At 44.8% G+C, this 22,509-nt stretch overlaps 1 long non-coding RNA gene across 2 annotated transcripts in view; it reads left to right on the plus strand.

The window, feature by feature from the left end:
• LOC107129073 (uncharacterized) overlaps positions 1-22,509 on the plus strand; it is a 523,695-nt gene that overhangs the window by 24,849 nt on the left and 476,337 nt on the right. The window lies entirely within an intron of this gene.

Genomic DNA, 22,509 nt, shown 5'->3' on the forward strand with positions numbered 1-22,509 from the left:
GGGACTGTGTTCTTTCACATGCCTGTTGGCTCCTTGTTTTTGATGTTGGTGGATGTGATGCACATTGCCTAGATCCATTCATTCACTGCAGGGTGCAGAATGGTGATGTTCTGATTCTGTCACTCTGCTTTGATTTGTTAGCTGTAATGATTTTATCAGAAAATTCTTCCTTTCATCTACTAGTTGGTTATTTAGTGGCTTAGTTCGTAAAGGAATCTAAAATAAATGTTTTACATTTTCCTTGTATTTACTGAGTTTTCAAGATAATGCTGTTGATTTTCAAAAGTTTATCAAGTAGGTTTGAAAAAATATCTTTATGAACTCATGGATTTAAACTTATTTGATCCATTTTAATCCATTGTAATTCTCATCTTTATGAGAGTTCAAATTGCCCCATCTTTGACCAGAGGGAGATCTTCAGGTTGAGTCACTTTGACCAGTGGCTGTTGAGTCTGTTTTTTTTTGAGACAGGGGTTCTTGTTCTCTCACCCTGGCTGGAGTGCAGTGGCGTGATTTTGGCGCACTGCAGCCTTGACCTCCTAGGCTCAAGGAATGCTCCTGCCTCAGCCTCCTGATTAGGTAGGACTACAGGTGTGCATCACCATGCCTGGTTAGTTTTTTATTTTTCTGTAGATCTGGGGGTCTCCCTTTGTTGCCTAGGCTCATCCTCAACTTCTGGGCTCAAGTGATCTTCCTGCCTCAGCCTCCCAAAGTGCTGGGATTATAGTCATGAGCCGAATTAATATGGAATATTAATTGTCAATATAGAAAGACATAAATATCTTGTTTGGAAAGAAGAAAGGATCCATTGACAGTGTCACCCTGTGACAGTAAAGAGATACAAAGATTTGATTTTAATTTATCTCAGGTAGATGTCAACTTCTGCCATATTTTATTGATCATTAACTGAGACCTCATCCCTCTTGTTCTCCTACTTTTGTCCTTTAAAGCCAAATAAAAATAAACAGAACTATTATTTTGCATTGAGTATATCAAGTAGATCTAGAATGTTGGTTTCAAAGTAAATAAGAGACAGATGCAATGGAATTTCATAACCATGATGGACTTTGGGGTGTAATAATTTTCTTGGGCAAGCTCATAAAAAGATTTTTTCTCCCTGTAGTCTGTCCTTAGGGACTAATGTTCTAAAAAGAGAGAACAATTTTCCAGTAACATTAACTCTGTGAAGACTTTATGGATTTTAAAGACATATCAACTTTGTGTATGTGTGTAAGGTTCCTAGAGACTGGCTGTCGTGTAGCAGCGGGACCTCCATGGTGAGTTATGTTCTTGTCCTGATGTCATGGGAGCAAGTGGACGTAAATACTTTCATGTGTGGAGCTTCTGGATCCTTTGTCTAAAATTCTGCCATCTTTTCTAATAGATTGCAAGTTCTCTTTAAAAGTGGAAACACCCCTTAAAGATAAGAAGCAAATCTTCATCATTTGGAAGGCAGTATATAACTCACAAATGGGTTGTCTTCAAAGGTTGTTTATAAGGCACTGACTTGAAACTGCATTTATCTATGGACCTATGATAGGTTCTCAGGGCAGCAGATTAACACCTGCCAAGCTCACCATATTAATTTTGGTAGCACTGAAGCAATACTATAGACCCTAGCACCAGGCGTGATTGTGTTCTGGAGCAGTGGTTCTCAACCAGGCTATTGAAGGCCATTTCTTAAAAGCCCTGCTGGCCTGGATACCTCACACCGCTCCTGCACTAACCTACTTAGAGTGTAGCTCTTTGCATCTTACTCCTGTGCTGAAGGTCATGAATGCTCCTTGCTGTCAAATAGATGCCCACTCTTTGGGTAGTCTTCAAGGCTATCGGCCACATGCTTCATCGTTCCTGTCCCACTGTGTGCTGTTTTGCCATATGAACACATGCCATCTTAAGCTTTAGTTGAACATGCCCTACCTCCTCGGTTTCTCACCTTTGCTTGCTGTCCTTGGCACCAAGAATTTAGTTCCCATTTGTGGCTGCCTAAGACATAACCTCTTCTCTGCTGGCTTATTTCATATGCCATCCCCTTTTCTGATTTTTCCCAACTAGAGCTCACTCTTTCCTTCTTGATATCTTTCCCATCCACTCTTACTTTATCTGTCTTATGGCATGTAATACTGCCTTTACAGGGTAATGTTTGGTGGGCTGTTGTCCAGTCCTGTGCACCCCTAGAGGGCAGAGTCTCTTGTCTTATTGACCTGTGAGGATCAGTGCCTAGCAATGTGCTTGGGATATGGTGGCTGCACAACAAATTCTGGAGCTATTTAACTGCCTCTCTATTCCACAACCCACTTGCATACATACTGAGAGCAGGAGGGCAGCGTATGTGGGTGCTGGTGGGAAGCCAGAGAGGGGAGCTATCTGTATTGCATTCAAACATTAATGTCCACAGAGAGCCCTAAGTGCTGTCTACCTTTGGCTTTGAGTCAGATATAATAAAACAAAATCAGCCATTATGAGTAATGCTTTTCAACTTTTGTTGTAAGGCTCACAAAAGATGTTTGCTATCCCTGACTGGTGTCAGATGCAATAAATATAATTAGTCTCTGGAAACACATAGATGAAATTACTTTAATCATGGCTTTCATTTGTTTCCAGCCCCTGAATCTCATGGGCATGGAGCAGACCACTGTCCTTTGCCTTCAGAGGCACCTCGAGCCCATCTCCTGGGTTTGGCTTTAGGGATAGTGTCTCTTTCTGGGAGTTTTAAACTTGAAAGTGGAAAACCTTGGGGTCTCCACATCCATCTTCTGGGGACTTACTAAAATAAAGTTTATTTGCCCAGGAGAGGTGACCTTTCCTTTCATCTCTGACTATGTTTTCACGTCTAATAAAGTCAAGAGGGAACTTGGCACCTGTTTTCCTCAGGACAAATTCAGTGAGGACACAGTCCTGGAAGTGAGTGGCCCTGAGTTTGTTTCTCCATCTTCGTCTCACTAAAGAACTGCTCTCCATAGAACACTATGGATCTGGAGCTACTATCAGGTAAAAATCATCAACTTTAGGAGTTAGAGGCATGCTTAGAGTTTGTTCAGGCCGATAGCTCCATTTGATAAATAAGAAACCAAGGCTTGGTGAGCTGACATGTCTTGCTGGAAACATGTTGTGTCTGGGTGTCGGAGGCTGACTGAGAACCAGCTCTCCTCCAGGATTATTTCCACCTCAGGTGGGACTCTGTTATTTCACAGATTCCATGATGGGAAGGTTTGGCCAAGAAAAGCATGCATTTATTGCATTCATTTAACCAATATTATGGAATGCTTACTCTAGGACAGGTACTTTCTAGGTGTATAGGATATAGTAATAAACAAGACAGATACAATGCCAGCCCTGGTGAATCTTCCAATTTGCTGGAACATCCAGATATTAGAATTGTTCAGTGAATTTTGATGAGTGTCATGATGGGAAAGGGTAGGGTGCCTGGAACCTCTAACTGAAGGGTGTCAGGATCAGGCTGGGGGAGCCTGAGAATGTTCCAAGAAGGGGTGGTGCATGCAGAGGCCTGGGGTTCAGCCAGAGCTTCCTCTCTGGCTACACTCAGGTTCACACACTTCCTCTAAACACCTTCGTGGCCACACCCTACTTCTCTCCCCAGCCTCCTCTTTCCTACCTGGTAGCTAACATACCTTCAGCATTCTTTTTTAAAAATTTGTCCAGGGTTTCCTTTATTTTCATGCCTTTGCACACCCTGACCCTCTACTGAAAATGTAAATTGCTTTCGATCCCACTTGTGCTTTAGGATTCAGCTTTCAACTCAACTCCCCTGGGCTGTGTGGCTGATTTTTCTTTTTGATATCATAGCACCTCACAGTTACCTCTATTGGACTTTAAAGTGTTTAATGCAATTATTTGCTTGTTTATCTAACTTTTTCCTTGCTGGTTTATGAGCTTTTAAGTGAGGATCAAAGATGTGTCTTATTTATCTTAGTATATTAGAACAGTGCCTTAAACTTAATAGTTACTTCCAATGCATGCTTATTGTATCAATAGATGGAGAAATATCAGTCTCCTGACACCAGTCCAGGTCTCCTTTCTCCTTCTTCGTTTCCTTTCCCTTTTCTGTCCTCCCTCCCTCCCTCCCTTTTCCCTCCCTCCCTTTTCCCTCCCTCCTTCTTTCCTCCCTCTCTTCCTTCCTTCTTTCTATCCATCCAACAGATGTTTTTGAGAGTCTACCATGGGATTGGCCTTGAGCAACTCATGCCCCAGTGGAAGAATTGGATGGGTAGTTAGAGAAATCATTTAGCACAGTATTTAATGTTAAAGGAGTTTAAACAAAGCTCCAGAGCACCAAGGGTGGATCAACTATGTTTAGAGTCATCCAGGACGGCCTCCCCACCCGAGAGATGTTTGCCAGGTGAGGAAAGGGAGCAGGAAGCATGCTGCTCTGGAGGCAGCAGAACATGCAGAGAAAGGCCCTGAGTTGTGAAAAGTGCAAGTTGACTGTTCTTGGAATGGTGGGTATGTAGGGGTGTGGGAGAGTGAGGGAAGGAAAGGGTGGGTAGGAGAGAAGACTGGATGGAAAATGCTCTTGCTCACCTCTCTAAACAATTTGAGTTTTATTATGTAGGCACTGGGAATCCTACTGAGATTTTTAAACAGGAATTCTCCTCTGTTTTGTAGGAAGCTGTAGGTGCCTATATTTAAGGGTTACATGAGATACTCTGATACAGGCATGCAATATGTAATAATCACATCAGGGTCAATGGGATATCCATTGCCTCAAGGATTTATCTTTGTGTTACAAATAATCCAATTGTACTCTTTTAGTTATTTAAAAAATGTACAATTAAGTTATTTTTGACTATATTAACCCTATTGTGCTTGCAAATACTGGGTCTTATTCATTCGTTCTAACTCCTTTTTGTACCCGTTAACCATCTCCACTTCCCCCCGACCTCCCTACTGCCTTTCCCAGCCTCTGGTAACCATCCTTCTACTCTCCATCTTCATGAATTCAATCAATGTTTGGTTCCCGCAAATGAGTGAGAACATGTGACATTTATCTTTCTGTGCCTGGCTTATTTCACTTAACATAATGTCCTCCGAAGGAGCTGCCTTTCCTCCAGTGACCACCCCAGGCCTTTCTTCTCACTCCACCTCTGTCCATGAGCAAACCCTGCGATGTGTGCTACCGTGTAGCCTCCCTGGGGTTATCATAAGAGGAAGTAACATCTGCCATGTGTCCCCTGCCTCTGCATTCCCCTTCTTTTTCAGCAAGTTCTGATCTGAGGACACAGGCCATTGTTAGCACTGGCTAGAGATCACCACAGCAGGAGGGAAGAAAAGGGTTAGGGACGCAACCTGCACGTCGGCAACCGTCTGTCACCTTCACCTCTGATGAAATGGGACTTTTAAAATGATAGTCGCGTTTATGCTCTGTATTAGGCATCTCACTTCCCTTAATAATCCTTATTAGCCAGATAATCTGTAGTTTGGCACTGACTTAAATGTATGCTTGCCGAAGTTTTCTATTTTAGAGCTGACGAAAGCGCTCATTCTTCCCTGCGTTCCTCTTGTTGTTGTAACAACAATGCTAAATCCTCACTGACTGATCTGAGGAGGCTGTTGAACCTGATAGTAACAATGACAGAACGGAGTGCTTGTATTAGGCCTACAACCCATTGAAGTGCTGCCATTGCATAATTAATCAGGCCAGCTAAAATTCTACATCATTGTAATAATATTTACTCTGAAAACTCACAGTTGGACTAAAGTTTCTATTGCAGGCTCTGCTGACATCAAGGAATCTTAAACTTTCTTTTTGACAGGGAGGTTTATTAGGGCCTTATTTTGGCAGCCCAAGCACAATTCCTCTTGCAGATGCTCATTGAATACAGAGACTCTTAGGGGTTGACACTGGATTAGAGATGATCTATTCAGTTGTTTCCAAACCTGGCTGAACTGTAACATCTATGGGAAGACTTCAGAAATTTCCGGATTGCTGGGCTCCATCTCTGGGAGCCTGATTCAGGAGGCAGGGTGGAAGCAGAAAATTGCAGATACGTTTTCTTAAACACCCAGATTGTTCTTCTAGCAGTGAGAACTGCTGATTGCAGTTTGAGGACACTGAAAGCTACAAGGTTGAAATCACTTGGAAGATTAAATCAATCCTGAAGTCTCCTAGATTTTTCTGAGAAGAGAAGCTGATACTAGGGACTTCTGAGACATACTTTTACGAAAAGTCCCTAGTTTTGACATAAGGGCGGCACTTTCACAGTATTTCTAAGTGTGGATTTCCTAACTGTCCCCCAGAGAATCCTTTGGGTGCTTGTGAAGTGTGCAGGTTCCTGGGGTCTCCCACTGTATTGAAATCTCTGAGGTGGGCCCACGAGTCTGTACTTAAATAAACCCCTCAGGTATTTCTGACACCCATTCAAGTGTGAGAGCCGTTGGGTTTTTTCTCTCTTTTTTTCTTTTGAGATGGGTCTCACTCTGTGGCTTAGGCTGGAGTGCAGTGGCATGAACAGAGGTCACTGTAGCCTCAAACTCCTGGGCTCAGAGGACCCTCCCACTTTAGACTTCTGAGTAGCACTACATGTGCATGCCATCACACCTGGATAATTTTTAAATTTTTTGCAGACACAGGGTCTTGCTATGTTACCCAGGCTGGTCTCAAACTCCTGACCTCAAGTGATCTTTCCATCTCAGCCTCCCAAAATGCTGGGATTATGGGCGTGAGCCACTGTGCCTGGCGCCTTATATGAGTTGGCACCTCCCTGCTCATGGTGGGTGCTCAATGCCTTATGTTGAGTTCATCAGAGTTGAAATTTGCAAGCACCGATGCTTCAAGGCTCGTCCTGCCTCCCTCCTTGCTTCATTTATCTATGTAAGCTTCACATTCTGTAACTGCTGTACTCTGGTGCTTTCCATGTGCAAAGCACTTTCTCTTTATCATCCTCTGTCTTCCTGCATCATTCTTGGGCTGCTCCTTATCTCTTTCCTGGGCTCATCTTTTTCCACTGGCCCCTCCTGGGTAATCAGTTGCATGCCCTCTTGTTTTCCATGGTGATAGCGATGATGATTTCCAAATGTCTTTCACCAGCCCAGACTTCTTGAGCTTCAGACCCACATACATAGCAGCTTGTCAAGCCCCTGCCTTTTGAGTGTCACACGGACCCCTCACATCCATGTGGCTGAATGGAGCACATGATCTTTCCTTAGCACTGGTTCTTATCCTCCCTTCTATACTTGAGTTGGTGGAGTTGCCTCTTATTTTTTATTTATTTTTTAAAAATTAATTTTTAATTTTTGTGACCTGTATTTATGGATTACATGAAATATTTTGATACAGGCATGCAATGTGTAATAATCACATCAGGGTACAAATAATGCAGTTCTACTCTTTTAGTTATTTTAAAATGTACAATTAAGGTTTTTTTTTTTTTTTTTTTACTGTATTCACCCCATTGTGGCTTGCAAATACTAGGTGTTATTCATTTGTTCTAATTATTTGTTGTACCCATTAACTATCCCCACTTCCCGTTTACCTCCCCACTACCCTTCCCAGCCTTCCTTCTACTCTCCATCTCCATGAGTTCAGGTGTTTTAATTTTTGGCTCCCACAAATAAGTGAGAACATGATTTGTCTTTCTGTGCCTGGCTTATTTCACTTAACATAGTGTCCTGCGATGGAGCTGCCTTTCCTCCAGAGACCACCCCAGGCCGTTCTTCTCACTCCACCTCTATCCATGAACAAACCCTGCTGAGGTGTGCTACCAGATAGCCCTGAAATGCACTCTGCTTTTTCTTCCTGGTGCCACTGTCTCACCCCAAACCCTCACTGTTCCTCTCTTGAACCTTGGTAGTAGCTTCCAGGTGAGTCTCCTTCCCACCAGGCTTGCCCTTCCCATCAACCTCACTGTCTCCAGGGTGACGTTTTAGACTTGTGACCACAGTGCCCCTTCAGAAATTCTGTCCTGCCTGAGGATGAAGCCCACCTCCTTTGTGTGGCACTCAGGTCTTCCAAGTTCTAGCTGTTCCTCCATCTAACCCCTGCTCATTATCCTGCGCCCATGGACCTTATATGCTAGCTATTTTCAGTCACTGCTCCCTGGAGCCGTAGAGTATTTTCATAGGAAATTTCTACTACCTTGAATGCCTTTCTGTCACTGTGTCCTCTCTCCCCATCTGTCCATCAAAGGAGTCCCTAATCAGCCTTCTGGCTGCGACTTGATGCCTCTTAAATCTTGGCCAGACCTCTGGTGTGGCCCCTAGTTTGTGTGCCATCCCACGCTTTCCACATCTCTATCATAAATCTATGTGTAAGGGTTTGTTTCATGCCTATTGTGCCTCTTTGACTTGACTCATCGATTACCTCCAATGCTTGGAATGGTGACTGGCTCTTAGTAGGTACTTAGTGAACACTTCTTGAATGAATGAATGGATGAATGACTCACAGTGTCTGACTTTTGGAATCATATATCATAAGCAATCTATACTTATATTTTTGCCATTCTTCCAATTTTTGAAACACATGTCATGAATTAGTGCACTGGCAGTGGAGTTCATAAAAATATGCATTCTGATTAATTGACTCATGTTACCCTATTAATTTTCCTATTAAAGGGTCAGCCAGAAGCAGGAAGTGAAGCAAATACACTGTGGCATGGATCAACATTACAACCTGTCCCTTGAGCAGTTAATAGGAAGGGGTTTTAAAAAACAGCCAAGGTTACTAAGCATTACTTCATCTTTTAAAACATATTGGGTATTTTTTTTTTAACCAAAGGAAACCATATTTCATCTTGGTAAGTAAGAATCATGCTGATAATGGGAAACAAAAATTTTCCAACATTTCAGCTAAAATTACAGTGTCAGCTGTAAGTTTTAGAGTTTAAGATGCCCAAATGGGTCTACATTTTCTTAGTCCTCTTGATGTCCATTTTGGCACTGGAATAAAGGAACCCTGAGTGGCTGTGGCCAAATCCCTCTGGCAGGCAGGGAGCAGCGTTAGACCCGAGACGGGTGGTGGGAGACCGAGGGCACAGCATATCAGCGATGCACCCCGGGGAATGATTAGGTTTGAGCACAACAGGCATAGACCCCAAAGCCCAGAATGTTGATTGACTTGTCACTCTGGGCTGGGCATGGAGTTTTGTGTTTTATATCACCTATGCCATTCAGTTCACTCTGAAACTCTATGCAGCTATCAGTGATTTCTTAGTTTTACAGACTCAGGAACTGTTAATTGATTCTTTGCAGTTTGGGAAGTAGCTAAGGAAACATAAACCTGATTGATTCTGTTTAAGATTCAAGACAGCATGGCCATGATCTTGCCTGATTTCAAAAGGGGAGAGGACACCCCATGAAATTCCTCTGGCTCCCCAGTATACTGTCCTTTAGTTTTTTTCAGAATCTGTGCCTCTTGGGTGCAAAGGAGACCCCCACCCTTGTACAGGCAGCTGTATTTGGCTGCACAGCTGCCCAGATGGGGACGGCTGCCTTCCCCATCTGTGTGAGATGGTTTATGGGCCCAGCACAGTCTGTGTGAAGCTGACAGAGAATGGAGTGTGGTGTCTGGCCTCAAAATGCCCGTTCCCTGTACCTTTGCCTGGCCCTGGGTAGATGTGAAGTTCACATCATCATAGACAAACAGGGTGTTAGAGTGCGAAAACCTTAGGGTGTCATTTCCTTTTATTTTACAGATGAGGGCATTGAGTCCCTGGGAGGTTAAATCGCTTATCGGAAGTCATGGGAGCACTAGGTGTGGAACGTGAGTTCCCTGATGCGCCTGGGGCTCTCGCCCCTATGCTAGGGTGTTCCACCCAATGCCAGATCCACACCCCTGCTCACTGGCACTGCCTTCCCCCCTGCCAAGAAGACGGGAAGCAGCATTTTTATCCATTGGAGCCTAATTTGGTGATGCTCTTCCAACACCCATGGGCTGTGCTTTCCCTGGAGGTTGAGTCCTTGTTTCCCATGCATCCCACAGGGTGAGACTCTCACTCATAGTCAGGTTCGAACACTCCTTCCCACCCATGTCTCCTCCTCTTTCTGGTTTCATCAACGGTAACCATTCCACACCAGTCTTCTGGTGCTCTTCAGACACAGCTTGTAAATTTTTTCCTTTGCTGAAGCGATTTTCCCAGCCGTTACATCCTCCTCACACTCCTCTCTCTCTCTCACTAAGGAAGGCCCATCTAGCTGTGTTTTGAGCCTGAATACGAATCACACTTCTATTAAGACACCCTCTCCAATGGCTTCAGCCCACAGTGAATATTCCTCATGTGAATAGTCACAGTGAATGGTCCTTATGCCAGAAAGTTCTTGTGCAAATAGGGTGTTTCATCTTTGAAACTTGACAGATCATTGCTAGGCTAGTGTTTTCTAGATTATTTTTGGAACATGTATCCCTCTCCCCACACACCTCTCCCTGTACCCCACCTGCCTGTAGGATTCCGTGGTCAAGGCATTCTAGGAAGTGCCTGCTATTTGATCTGCCTCATGGAGATTCATCTAGCATGTTAGCACTTTCAAGGATCTGAGAAATTCTGCATTGTAGAAACTGGCTTCGCCTTTTTGATCCTGCACCTCCCAAATGTATGTCCTTAGGATCTACCACTTGTGTGACATGTCTCCCATTGAGTGCTTTTTGTGGAACATTCTTCTGAAAGTTTATGACACATGATTAGAAACGTAGAAGTCTTATCTTCCCAATCATACTGTACATTTTTGTGTTTATCTCTTCCCAGTGTCCAGAAGAATGACTGTTTCTTTCTTTTAAAAATTTTATGTGGTGGCAGAAGGGCTAACCAAGGGTTTCCTGTTTACTCATGTCAGTTTCTGGTGGAGAAAATCTTTTTTCATGCTGAGATATGGCAAAGATGAAGCGTGGTCAGCAGGAAAAGTAGAAATTGTCCCAAGATGAGAACGAGTTATAAACTTGTCATGAACCATAAGTGAGATTGGGTCTAGAAAGGCCAAAGCTACTGTCAGAAAATCTCAGTGGAAAAGTCAGCATTTGAGAAACTCTCATTTGAAGAAGGGCAAAGTATAACTGATATAAGTATTAATAAACCACACGAAGCTCTGGACTGTGAAAAACAAAATTTAAAGATGAAGACAGAGAAAAAAAAATGGAACAGAATAGGTGGTTATAAAACACTCGTTTTACTGCAGTTTCAGAAACTTTCCTGGGCTGAGCTCCCAGATCCTCATCCTGCTACCAGGAGCCGAGGCTCCAGCTATTAAAGCTCCGTTCTTGCCAAAATGTCCTTCTTTTGCTCTTTTCTTGCTTCATGTTTCAGTAATGACCTTGAGTAACTTAGGTCTCTATCTGTTCAGTTCAAGTTGGTACAGAAGCTATTTATTGAACATTTAAGGTGTGCCAGGGCTGCAAAGATAAATGAGATCTGTCTCTTTGCTGGAGTGTGAGCCAGGGGTGGGTAGAGGGAGCTGTTAGACACTGTAACAGGTAATTTCCATGTGGTGCCAAGATAGAGAAAGGCCAGGGAGGTGCCCGACCCAGTCTGGGGACCTCAGTGACTCTTCCTACAGGGTGGACTTCTCCATGAGGTGTGAAAGGCACAGGGCCAAGGGCCTGTGGGACTCTTAGAGACCCATGAACATGTTTTTTTTTCTTTTAAAATCAGAAGAAAAAGTGCATATGCTCCAGCCTGGATTTTATTTGCCTCTATACCAACACAGTTGCGGAGCCATTCTGGATATTTTTTACGCAGAATGGGGCCCACAAAGACAAAAGTGCCAGGGGCCTATGAAAGTCATATGTGGCTGCCTTAGTTTCCTGGGGTTGCTGGGACAAAGTTCCAAAGACTGAGTGGCTTAAACAACAGGCATTTATTGTCTCCTGGTTCTGGGGCTGGAAGTCATGAGGGGGAATCTGTTCCAGGCCTCTCTTCTAGCAGCTGGTGGTCTCAGGAAAGCACCCCCTGGCTTGCAGACAGCTACTTCTTCCCTGTGTCTTTACATCACCTTCTCTCCGTCTGTGTTTGTCTTTTCACATAGCATTCTTTTATACAGTAAGTCCAGTCATGTTGGGTTAGGGGCTCACCTGTGTCAGTATGACCTCCTCTTAACTCATGACATCTGCAAAGACCCTATTTCCAAATAAGCTCACATTCTGAAGTCCTGGGAGTTAGGATTTCAGCAGTGAATTTGGTGGCGGTAGGGAACAATTCAGCCCATAACAATGGCCCTGGGCTCCTGGCAGCGCCCCTGCCTTTTTCCTGCTTTGTAACCAGTGGGCTGGTCTTGAAGTGGGAACAATGAAGGAGTCATGTAGCTCATGGTTCTCTGTGGTTGCAGGTCCCCTCATTTTCCCCTCCTCCCAAAATAAAGAATGACCAATTGCCCTTGATGCCAGTTTTGCTCATGGGTAGGGTTCCCATAAGAATGCTGAAAAATTATATTGCAGAATTTGATTGGAACGTTTTATGTATTGACCTCGCTTCTAATCAAAGATGGCCAGATTAACAATCTAAAAAAGTAATCTTGGCCAGGTGCGGTGGCTCAGGCCTGTAATCCCAGCACTTTGGAAGGCCAAGGCAGGTGGATCACTTGAGGCCAGGAGTTCAAGATCAGCCTGACCAACATGGTGAAACCCCGTCTCTCCTAAAAAATACAAAAATTAGCTTAGCTGGGTGTGGTGGTGCATGCCTGTAATCCCAGCTACTCAGGAGGCTGAGGTGGGAGAATCGCTTGAACCTGGGAGGCAGAGGTTGCAGTGGGCAGAGATTGCGCCGTTGTACTCCAACCTGGTGACAGAGTGAAACTCTGTCTCAAAAAAAAAAAGAAAAAAAAATCTTTAAGAAGAGCTAAATATGGCATCTGCAGAAAGTTAAGCCTTCTCATGGACTCCTCTGCATGTGCCGTCCCCAGAGAGGCTAGCCTCAGAGGGTCCTGGCGTAGAACTCTCTGGGTTCCACTGCTGCGAGCTCCTTGGGAGCTGTGTATTTTCTTCCCATTTCTTGGGGACAGACTCTGAGCCAGGGAACACATGCCAGTGAGTGGTGATAAGGACTTTGAGCAAACCTACCCCAGTTGCCACCCTCAATCCTCAGGGTCGAGGTCGAAGGGGGCCAGAGCACATTTTTCACAGGTTCTGTGTGCTGTTTTGGGGAAAGTGCCAAGCAGTCACCCAGGACAAAACCTGGCCCCAGATCCCCCAGCCCGTTTTGAATTTGCATCTCTAATGCCACCTTTTGCCCCAGGAGTCCCAGAAGACACACCCTGGCCGAGGAGCCCTGCTCAGCTGGTGGTGGTTTGAGGCCAGCCAACTCCGCTTTTCACTCTCGCCCCTGCCGAGTTTGCAAGTATTTCTGGGTGTCTGGTCCTTATTAGGGCTGGCTGAGCTGACAGTGTGCAGGCTTCCCTCTGAATTGCCACCTCACCTGTGGTTGACCAGACTCCCCCATCTTCACTTTTGAAGAGAAGGCCGCAGGGGAGTGCATAGGCGGTTGCCAGAGGTTGTCCTCTGGGATCTGGTGCCATGTAACTTGGCTGCCACTGTCACCACCTTCTCCTGGAGGCCAGCTCACCACGGGTCTCTGGTGCTGGCCAGGGCCTCGCCAGACTCTCTGGAGTGCAGCTACCTGAGTTTTCTCTGGGAGCCCATCAACTATCTGGGTTCTCTCACAGGTTGTAGGAGAAACAAATTGAAAATATGCTAACTCCTTCATCACCTCCTACTTTTTCCAGCCTCTTGTTTGAAGTTCTCTGCATATTCCCAAAATTACACTTCTCAGTCATTTTCATAAAAATCCGTGTGGAGCTCAGGGTGAACATCTAAGCTTTAACATCTTTACACTTAGATCCCCTCTTGCAGTTGGAAGGGAGCAGCTGTGTGATTAAGAAAAGTAGGTTTCAGTGTGTGTTCTTTCTTTCTGAAGCATCTGAGCCGTTTTGCTGTTAACAGCAGGAACTATTTAGAAAAATCCAGGGCATTTCCAAACATCTGACTACTCAGCTGGGTAAAAATACAGTCTCAGTATTTCCTTTCGAATTTGCATCACTTTGTGATTAGTCAGGACTTCCCCCCCCACCCCCCCCAAAAAAAAGGTTTCTATTACAGCTGTGTCTTTTTTTATTTGGTGACCCAAATACATGACTCTTCAGCATGGAAAAATTCACATTATTAGTTGAAAAATATAGCGTTGAACCTCAGTAACAGGTTCTGTAAGGTTTAGTCTCATAAACTTTTATAAAGTTTAATTTTGTCGTTTTGTTCTAGAGTAAAGGAAAAAGGTCTGTGGCAGAATTTTCAGGTATTTTGAGATAGGACTGAGGTGGGAACTAGGAGGCGCTGTGACTATCCCTTTTGAATTTTCCCTTTTTATCCATTCACTATTGAAAGAGAGAAAGCTGGCATGGGATGGAAACATTCCTGGTGATTTGAATGAGAGCAGTCTGGCTACAGAGCTTCCTCATCTTGGGTGACTTAAAGTTCTCATTTTTCTTTACTTGAAGGTACAACCATGAGTGTGTGATCATCCAGTTGCTCCTCGTGTCCTAGGAGTCTTCTTAACAGTGAACTCTTCAAAATACTGAGTTTATTTCATTATGTAGACACTTTCCAATAGTTCTGGAAAAACATTGCCTCAGATAGACTATAGTCTGGAGATTTACATTTCCTAGTCAGGAGATAGTTTAGCACATAGGTTCTTTAAAAATAAATTATTTATAGCTTCCACATTTTCTTTATAATTTGTTCCAACTTGTTCATCATCATGGTAGCTAGTATTCTCCCCTTTTCAAGTCAAGGTGTCTGTTTCCAAGTGAGAATTTAAAGACAATTCCATGTTTGATTCCCTCCCCGCTTATCTTTTCTGGAAATAGATAGATTGTGTCAGTGGTCAACACCTCTGCCAAAGTCAACTTCTAAAATAGACATGACGTAAGAGCAGCACACAGCTTGGCCTTGTTTCCTGGTGGAGCTCTGTCTCCAAGCATCGGGTTCTATAGGATTGGTTTGCCAGCCATGAAGCCTGCAGAGCTCCATTCGTCAAGGAAGCAAAAGGATTGCTTTTGTTCACCTCATCCATCAACTGCAGAAATGCGTTATTTGGTACAACTAGGTATAGAAGTATCAGAAGTACTTTTCCCCACTGCAAATGCATTTAAAAAATAATGCTTGCGTGGGGTGTGCTGGGGACACTTTGGGTCGTGTCTGAGGTTGCCATAGTACTGCCGGTCTCCTTGTGGCCTATATGAGACTGATTTGATTCTCTCTAAACAGAGCTCAGGAAACATGGAGGCCTGCGTGTGATTCTTCTAAGGGTCTTTGCCTTCATCGTCAGGATTTAAGACATCGAGGAGTGAAAAGGCAACTGGGACGCATACACGGCCTCTGTGGCCGTGCTTCTAGGGACTTGGAGGCCAGGAATCAGTAACAGAAACCAAAATAAATGATCTAGTAGCATGGAGGTAGTGTTCAGTATCAGTATCTGAAATTTGGAGACTGACTCACTGCCAGTATTTTAAGAAATGAAAAGAGAAATACGTTGAAAAGGTCACTCAACTTTCAAGTTAAGGGTAGTTGAATAATCCACAAATGGATCTACAGGTGATTAAAAGAAAGAAAGAAATGGTTGGGCACGGTGGCTCGTGCCTGTAATCCCAGCACTTTGGGAGACCAAGGTGGGTGGATCGCCTGAGGTCAGGAGTTCAAGACCAGCCTGGCCAACTTGGTGAAACCCATCTGTACTAAAAATACCAAAAAAAAAAAAAAAAAAAAAGAAATTGACCGGGTGTGATGGTGCATGCCTGTAGTCCCAGCTATTTGGGAGCTTGAAGCAGAATTGCTTGAACCTGAGAGGCGGAGGTTGCAGTGATCATGCCACTATACTCCAGCTTGGGTGACCGAGCAAGACTCTGTCTCAAAAAAAAAAAAAACCAAAAAAACATTTCAGCCTTGAGTGGTCATTAGTTGTGTCTTTGGTGTGGTATGTAGCCAGGCTTGAGTAATGGTAGAAGTCTACAGCTTATAGAGGGTAGAATTATATTCCCCCAAAAGATATGTTGAAGGCCTAAGACCTGGTACCTGTGAATATGCCTTTATTTGGAAATAGCATCTTTGCAGGTAACAGCAAATTAAAGATCGCAGGATGAGATCATTCTGGACTTAGGGTGAGCCCTGAATCCAATGACTGGTGTCCCTATAAGAGAAACGAGAAGGAGATTTGAGACCCGGAGACACAGCAGAATAGGTAATGTGAAAAATGGAGGCAGGGCGTGGGGTGATGCATCTCCAAGCCCTGAATGCCAAGGGCTGCTAGCTGCCCCCAGAAGCCAGGGGAGAGCATGGAACACCTTCTCCCTTAGAGCCTCCAGGAGGTACCACATCTGCTGACACCTGACTTCTGGCCTTTGGAATGGGGGAGAGGATAGATTTCTGGTGTTTTAAGTTGCCTAGCTTGTGGTAATTTGTTGCAGCAGCAGCCCTAAGTAACAAACATGGAATTGTCAAGAGTCTCGGAGAAGTCTGATTTAAGAGCCTTATTTTATATTTGAGAAGCCTGGTGACTTGCCCAAGTACACACAGTAGGTGCACAGCTGAGCGTAGCCTAAAATGCTTGGCTGTGGACTCTGAGCTCACAGCCATTTATAGCTCACACCTGTAGTAGTCAGGGTTCTCTGGAGGGATAGAGTTAATAGGATAGATACAAAGGGGAGTTTATTAAGGAGCATTAATTCTCACGATCACAAGGTCAGGTCCTACAGTAGGTCGTCAGCAAGCCGAGGAGCAAGGAAGGAAGCCAGTCCAATTCCCAAAGCTGAAGAACTTGGAGTCTGATGTTTGAGGCCAGGAAGCATCCAGCACGGGAGAAAGATGGAGGCCAGAAGACTCAGCCAGTCTAGTCTTTCCTCGTTCTTCTGCCTGCTTTGATTCTGGCCACGCTGGCAGCTGATTAGATGGTGCCCACCCAGATGGAGGGTGGGTCTGTCTTTCCCAGTCCACTGACTCAAATGTTAATCTCCTTTGGCAAACACCCTCACAGACACACCCCAGGAATGATACTTTGCGTGTTTCAGTCCCATTAAGTTGACACACAGTATTAGCTATCACAACACCCAACATGTGCGAATTGGGGACTAGATGCAAGAGGAAGTGCAGCTGTCAATCACATCAGCTTGGCTGTTAAGGAACTTCCAAAGAAGCCAGATATTCAGAAAACAGTAGGAAAGGGTGCTTGGTGGTGTCATTGGAGAGCATCAGTCTGCATACTCAGGACAAGTATGTGTGGGTGGAAGGATCAGAAAAGGTTCATTTTGGAGTTGGCCTTCAAGGTTGGGCTTTACGAGATGGAGTTTCAGTGTGAAGAGATGGTGGGGAGAAGGGGGCAGTGGTGGGGGTGGTGCACTCTCACCTTTAGGTTAGAGTATGCAGGAGGAAGAGGAGGCTGTGAAAGGAACTTAGAGCCAGATGCAAGGGAGAACAAATGCTGCGGGCTGGCCTGTTGCCTTCTAATTCTCTCCAAATAGAATCTGGGTTATTTAAAAAGCATTTTTTTTTTTTGTAGAGGTAGGGTCTTGCTATGTTGCCCAGGCTGCTCTCAAACTCCTGGCCTCAAGCCATCCTCTCACCTCACCCTCCCAAAGCACTGGGATTCCAGGTGTGAGCCAGAATCTGGGTTTTGATCAGATCCCCACACTTTCAGCACAGCCAGCGCCTTGGGGAAAGCTGAGCCCACTCAGCCTGAGAGGTGGCCCAACAGCGAATTATTCACAAGATTATTGCCACTTCTATCGCCAGTGGTTGGCGGAGTGACATGTGAACTCAATTTTGGCCAATGAAATGTAAAGGGAGTTCTGGTTAGGGGGACGAAAGAGGGCATTGTCTTGGAAATGTCTCCTCATGCCTGATAGCAGGTACAGAAAGAGAAACTCCCTTCACCCTCCAGATAGCAGAGTGTCTGAATGTGGTGTCTAGAACCGGCACAGACATCTTACTACAGCTTGAAGATGGAGCCAGCACTGGGGATGACAAACAAGAGGGAAAGAGACAGGGTCCTTGATGATGGTGCGGTACCACTGATGCCCACACTGCCTCTGGGCTCCTGTTAAATGACATGAATATGTTTCCTTATAGTTTCAGCCCATGGGAATCAGTGCTTCTGCCACCATTGGTGAAAGCATCATGGCCTTCCTGGAGGAAGTGGCACCCAGGACATCTGAAAGATGAGAAGGAGAAAAGGGGTTAATGTGTTCTAGGCAGAGAGAACATCTGTGAAGGCTTGAAGGAGTGAGACTATCACCCTTGCATTTGAGACACTGAAAAAAAATAGCCTGTCTGGCACTACATGGGGCTGGTGACACATATGAAAATGGGAAAGGAGGAGGAAGAATAGAGAGGGAAAGGGCCAGCAGACAGAAACAGGAGCCAGAGTAGATATGAGGATTCATGTGGGGAGACTGAGAGTGAGGTATCAATTAGGGGAACATTAAATTGTTTCCATTTAGAGACATAAAATGAGATTCTTGAGCCAGGCAGTAGTACCAGAGGTGGATGGAAAAGGTACCAGACTCAGCATCTGACCATCGATGAGCCTCAGAGGGGATAGAGACTGCAAAGCTGATGCCGAGAATCTCTGATGACTCAGAAGGTGCAGCTCTCATGAAAAGCCAGTTAGGAAGGGGGCCTGGGTTAGAGTAGGGGGAGCTAGGGCAGGAGGGGAGAGAGGCAGTGGCCCTCAGTTGTCAGTTTCCTGGGTGCGAGGTGCTGAATGGGGCACACACACACAGGTGGGATGGGCCTCATGCAGCACTGGTAGCAGGCGAGACTAACAGCCCTGAGCTCAAGGGGCCATCTTGGCTACCTGGACCATCCGCAGTACTGAATGGGGGTACAGCTTCTGTACCCTCTCAGCTCCCCATTTGGAGGTGGTGACAGACAGGGTTGAGCACTGACTGGCTCTTTCCATGTTGACCCTCTCGGTCCTGCATCCAGCTCAGGTCCTCTCCCCAGCCTTTCCTCCCTCTTTGGCCTGTTCAGGGTCTGGGTGGGGCACTTAGACCCTCCTCTATTCTCTCATGGCCAGAACTTTATACCCCAGGACAAGGCTTAGCCTCCTGAGTTACAAAAGACCCAAGTCTTGTTAATCAAAAGCCTTGATTTTCAAGATGATCATCCCTGCCCTGTTACCATGTAAAGATCTATCTTGGAATTCCGTGCTCTTTGTGTCCACATTCTGCTGGGCCGATCTTTGAATGTCTAGTGGTAACAGGTGGGAAGCCATAGTTCATAAATCAAATGGCTACTCCAGCACAGGTAGTAGCCGGAGAGATGGAAAGAGATAGAAATGTGGCCTGTTAGGGTGAGATAGAGGGAGCAACAGAACTGTGGGTTGATCAGAGACCAAAATTCAGAAATTCAGCCCTCATGAAATCCACAGCCATGGAGGCCAAATGCTTCATGTCATCCACTCTGATTGTCCGAGGCTTCACTTAGGGTTTGAAGGTAGGAAAGAGTGTCTCTCTGAACTCAAAGGCTGTTTTTGGGGGGCCTGAAACTATACAGGATGTACAAGAGGAGTGCACGTGGTTTGGGGCCAACATCTCAAGTGGAGCACCAACATGCTCTCGGGTTCTGGGAAGATATGGAGGAAACCCTTTGGCACCAAGCAAGGAAACAAACACACACCCAAACAAAACAACACGAAAAGCCCCACGCTGAAAACTTTCCACTTGCCAACATGTTTTTGTCGCTGCCAAAGGTTTAGGATTGCAACATTTGGGCGTCTTTGGCCCCAAACCCGAGGACTCTGCAGTTTTCCCAAAGCACCTAAAAGAAAGAATTCTCTTTGGCAAAAACAGCATGTTTGTAAACAGAAAGCCTTTAGTTTTGAGAAACTCAATTCCCCCTTAGATGTACGTATTCAGAATAAAGTCCTGAGGCTGTTTTCCATCTGGTTTTTCTACTCCAGATTGTCACGGGCAGGTGGAACCTATCTCTCTTGTGTGTGTAGTTTTCATTAACTGGGTGTGTGTTTGGAATGCGCGCTTGTTAGGCAATTGTGGATTTTCTTCTGATGCTGGAGAGAAAGGCTCAGATGAGGTCCTGGATTCTTCCAGACTTGGGTTTCTTCTGCCACAGGATCATGAAGCTGGGAGCTTCCCAGAGAGAGAGCCCGGCCTTCTTGATTCTCATCAGGAAAGCCACCCCACTCACCTGAAAGTAGAGGCTTTACCAAGCAAAGATCTGAAGATGGAGTAGCTTGTTTTCTAGTTGCTTCTTTTAGCAACTTCATTGCTACAAACGAGTTTTCTTTTCCTTTCCAGGAGTCCAGGTGTCACTATTTACTTTTCCTTCTCACTGTCAAAACCTGTTTGCAGAGAAGACTCATGACCTTCTTTCTTTAGAGGGTTGTCCAAGATCACTAGCTACATTTTATAAAGGATTCTTATAAAGTATTGGTTTTAATCAGAGTTCTCTAGAAAGATGGATCTATCTACCTACCTATCTATCTTTATCCACCCATCTAGCCATTCATCTACCTATCCATCTATCAATCTATCTTTTGGATCTTGAAGCTTAGAACTATCCTTAAAGACCTATAGGATACAGGAATATGGCCCCTGTCATATCACCATTTAATTAGTTTGGTCCCGGCAGAAACCAGACAGGTCCTGGAGGATGATAGACTCCTGCAAGCTCAAACAAGTAGCAGCCCACAGTTGCCTCTGGTGCATCTATCCATCTATCCATCCATCCATCCATCTATTTATCTATTGTATCTATCTGTCTGCCTCTCTATCTTATTTATCCTATTCTCTCTGTCTCTCATCTATCAATTATCTACCTATCTATCCATAGAGATATATGAGAGGGGATTTATTAGGGGAATTGGCTCACTTGGAGGTTGCAGAGTCCCATGATAGGCCATCTGAAACGCTGATGGCCAGGTGCAATGGCTCACACCTATAATCCCAGCACTTTGGGAGGCCGAGGCGGATGGATCACCTGAGGTCAGGAGTTCAAGACCAGTCTGGCCAACATGGCAAAACCCTGTCTCTGATAAAAATACAAAAATTAGCCAGATGTGGTGGGGCATCCCTGTGGGCTCAACTACTTGGGAGGCTGAGGCAGTAGAATGGCTTGAACTCAGGAGGTGGAGACTGCAGTGAGCCGAGATTGTGCCACTGCACTCCAGCCTGGGAGATAGAGTGAGACCCTGTCTCAAAAAACAACAAAAAACCCCCAAAACAAAAAAACCCTCAAGAAGCACTGATGCTTTCTAGTCCCTGGAAAGATCACCTCACCAGAGGCTATGGAGACCAGGCTCTGTTCATGGAACCACACTCTGTCTTCTCACTCTGCTGTGTCCTGGCATTGGCTCTAAATTAGATTCCTGGGACCTCAGCATCATCTCTTGCTCTTGGCCCTTGCTACTTTCTTTCCAGCCCTTGCTTCTCACCTCCCAGATTGGCCCCCATGGTGCGTACTCAGAACTGATGCTGCCTGTTGCTGAGATTGCTCTGCCTTGGCTCTGTATATTTGGATTCAATAGTTCTTTAGAGAAAATGAACCTCACAGAAATCAGACGGAAGACAGGAAGTGGATCCCTAAATCTCCAGCCCTTTTTATCTCGTTGGGTTGCCTTGAGGTCTCGTGGGAGAGAGGCAGGAGCAGATGGTGTCTTAATGCCTGGTCAGGAAGAAGATGCTGAATTAGGATCACTCCTAGAAAAGGTGAGGAGTCAAAAGTTTTTACCAGCACTTTGGGAGGAGGCTGAGGCAGGTGGATTACTTGAGCCCAGGAGTTTGAGACCAGCCTGGGCAACTTGGCAAAAACCCTGTCTCTACAAAAAAAAAAAAAAAAAAAATTAGCTGGGCATGGTGGTGTACACCTGTAGTCCCAGCTGCTCAGGAGGCTGAGGCATGAGAATCACTTTTAGGTTGCAGTGAGTCAAGATTGTGCCACTGCACTCCAGCCTGGGTGACAGAGCGAGACCCTGTCTCAAAAGAAAAAAAAAGTTTTTAGTGTATACCTGAAGTAAATTCATTATCAGAATTTAAACTTAAAAATGATTTGCATATGACGTTTTCTCTTTCGTGTTTTCTTGTGTTTTCACTAAAAAAACCTCTACTATGTAATCAGTTCTATTACTATTTTTTACTTCACCTGTTTTTATCTTTTCCCTAATATGTATTGTCTCACTATGTTTGTAAACATTTTTGAAGTCACAGAATTTGTCCTTCTGGAATTGGAAGCTTGCGTCTACTAAATTTTAATAACTTCTCTGTTCTGAGCTGATTCTACTTAAGAGAGCACTTAAGAGATCACTTCAAGCAGCCCTACAGAGCCCTACAGAGCCACTAGGTGGTGCTCACGTGCTACTGTAAATGGATTCAGATATTGAAGTTAAATTATTTGGAAAAACATTTTGTCTTCATTTTAGGTAAATGCAGAAATTGGCCCTATATACTGTATGTGCTTTTTGGATTACAGATATTTCAGCTCCCTTCTCCTTTATTGACTGCCTTTTCCATTACGGCATTATGGTTAAGCAGAAAGACTCTAGAGTAAGACAAAGTTAAAACACTGGC

Source organism: Macaca fascicularis, chromosome 3 (assembly GCF_037993035.2).
Source record: "Macaca fascicularis isolate 582-1 chromosome 3, T2T-MFA8v1.1".
In the NCBI taxonomy this organism is placed as follows: domain Eukaryota; kingdom Metazoa; phylum Chordata; class Mammalia; order Primates; family Cercopithecidae; genus Macaca; species Macaca fascicularis.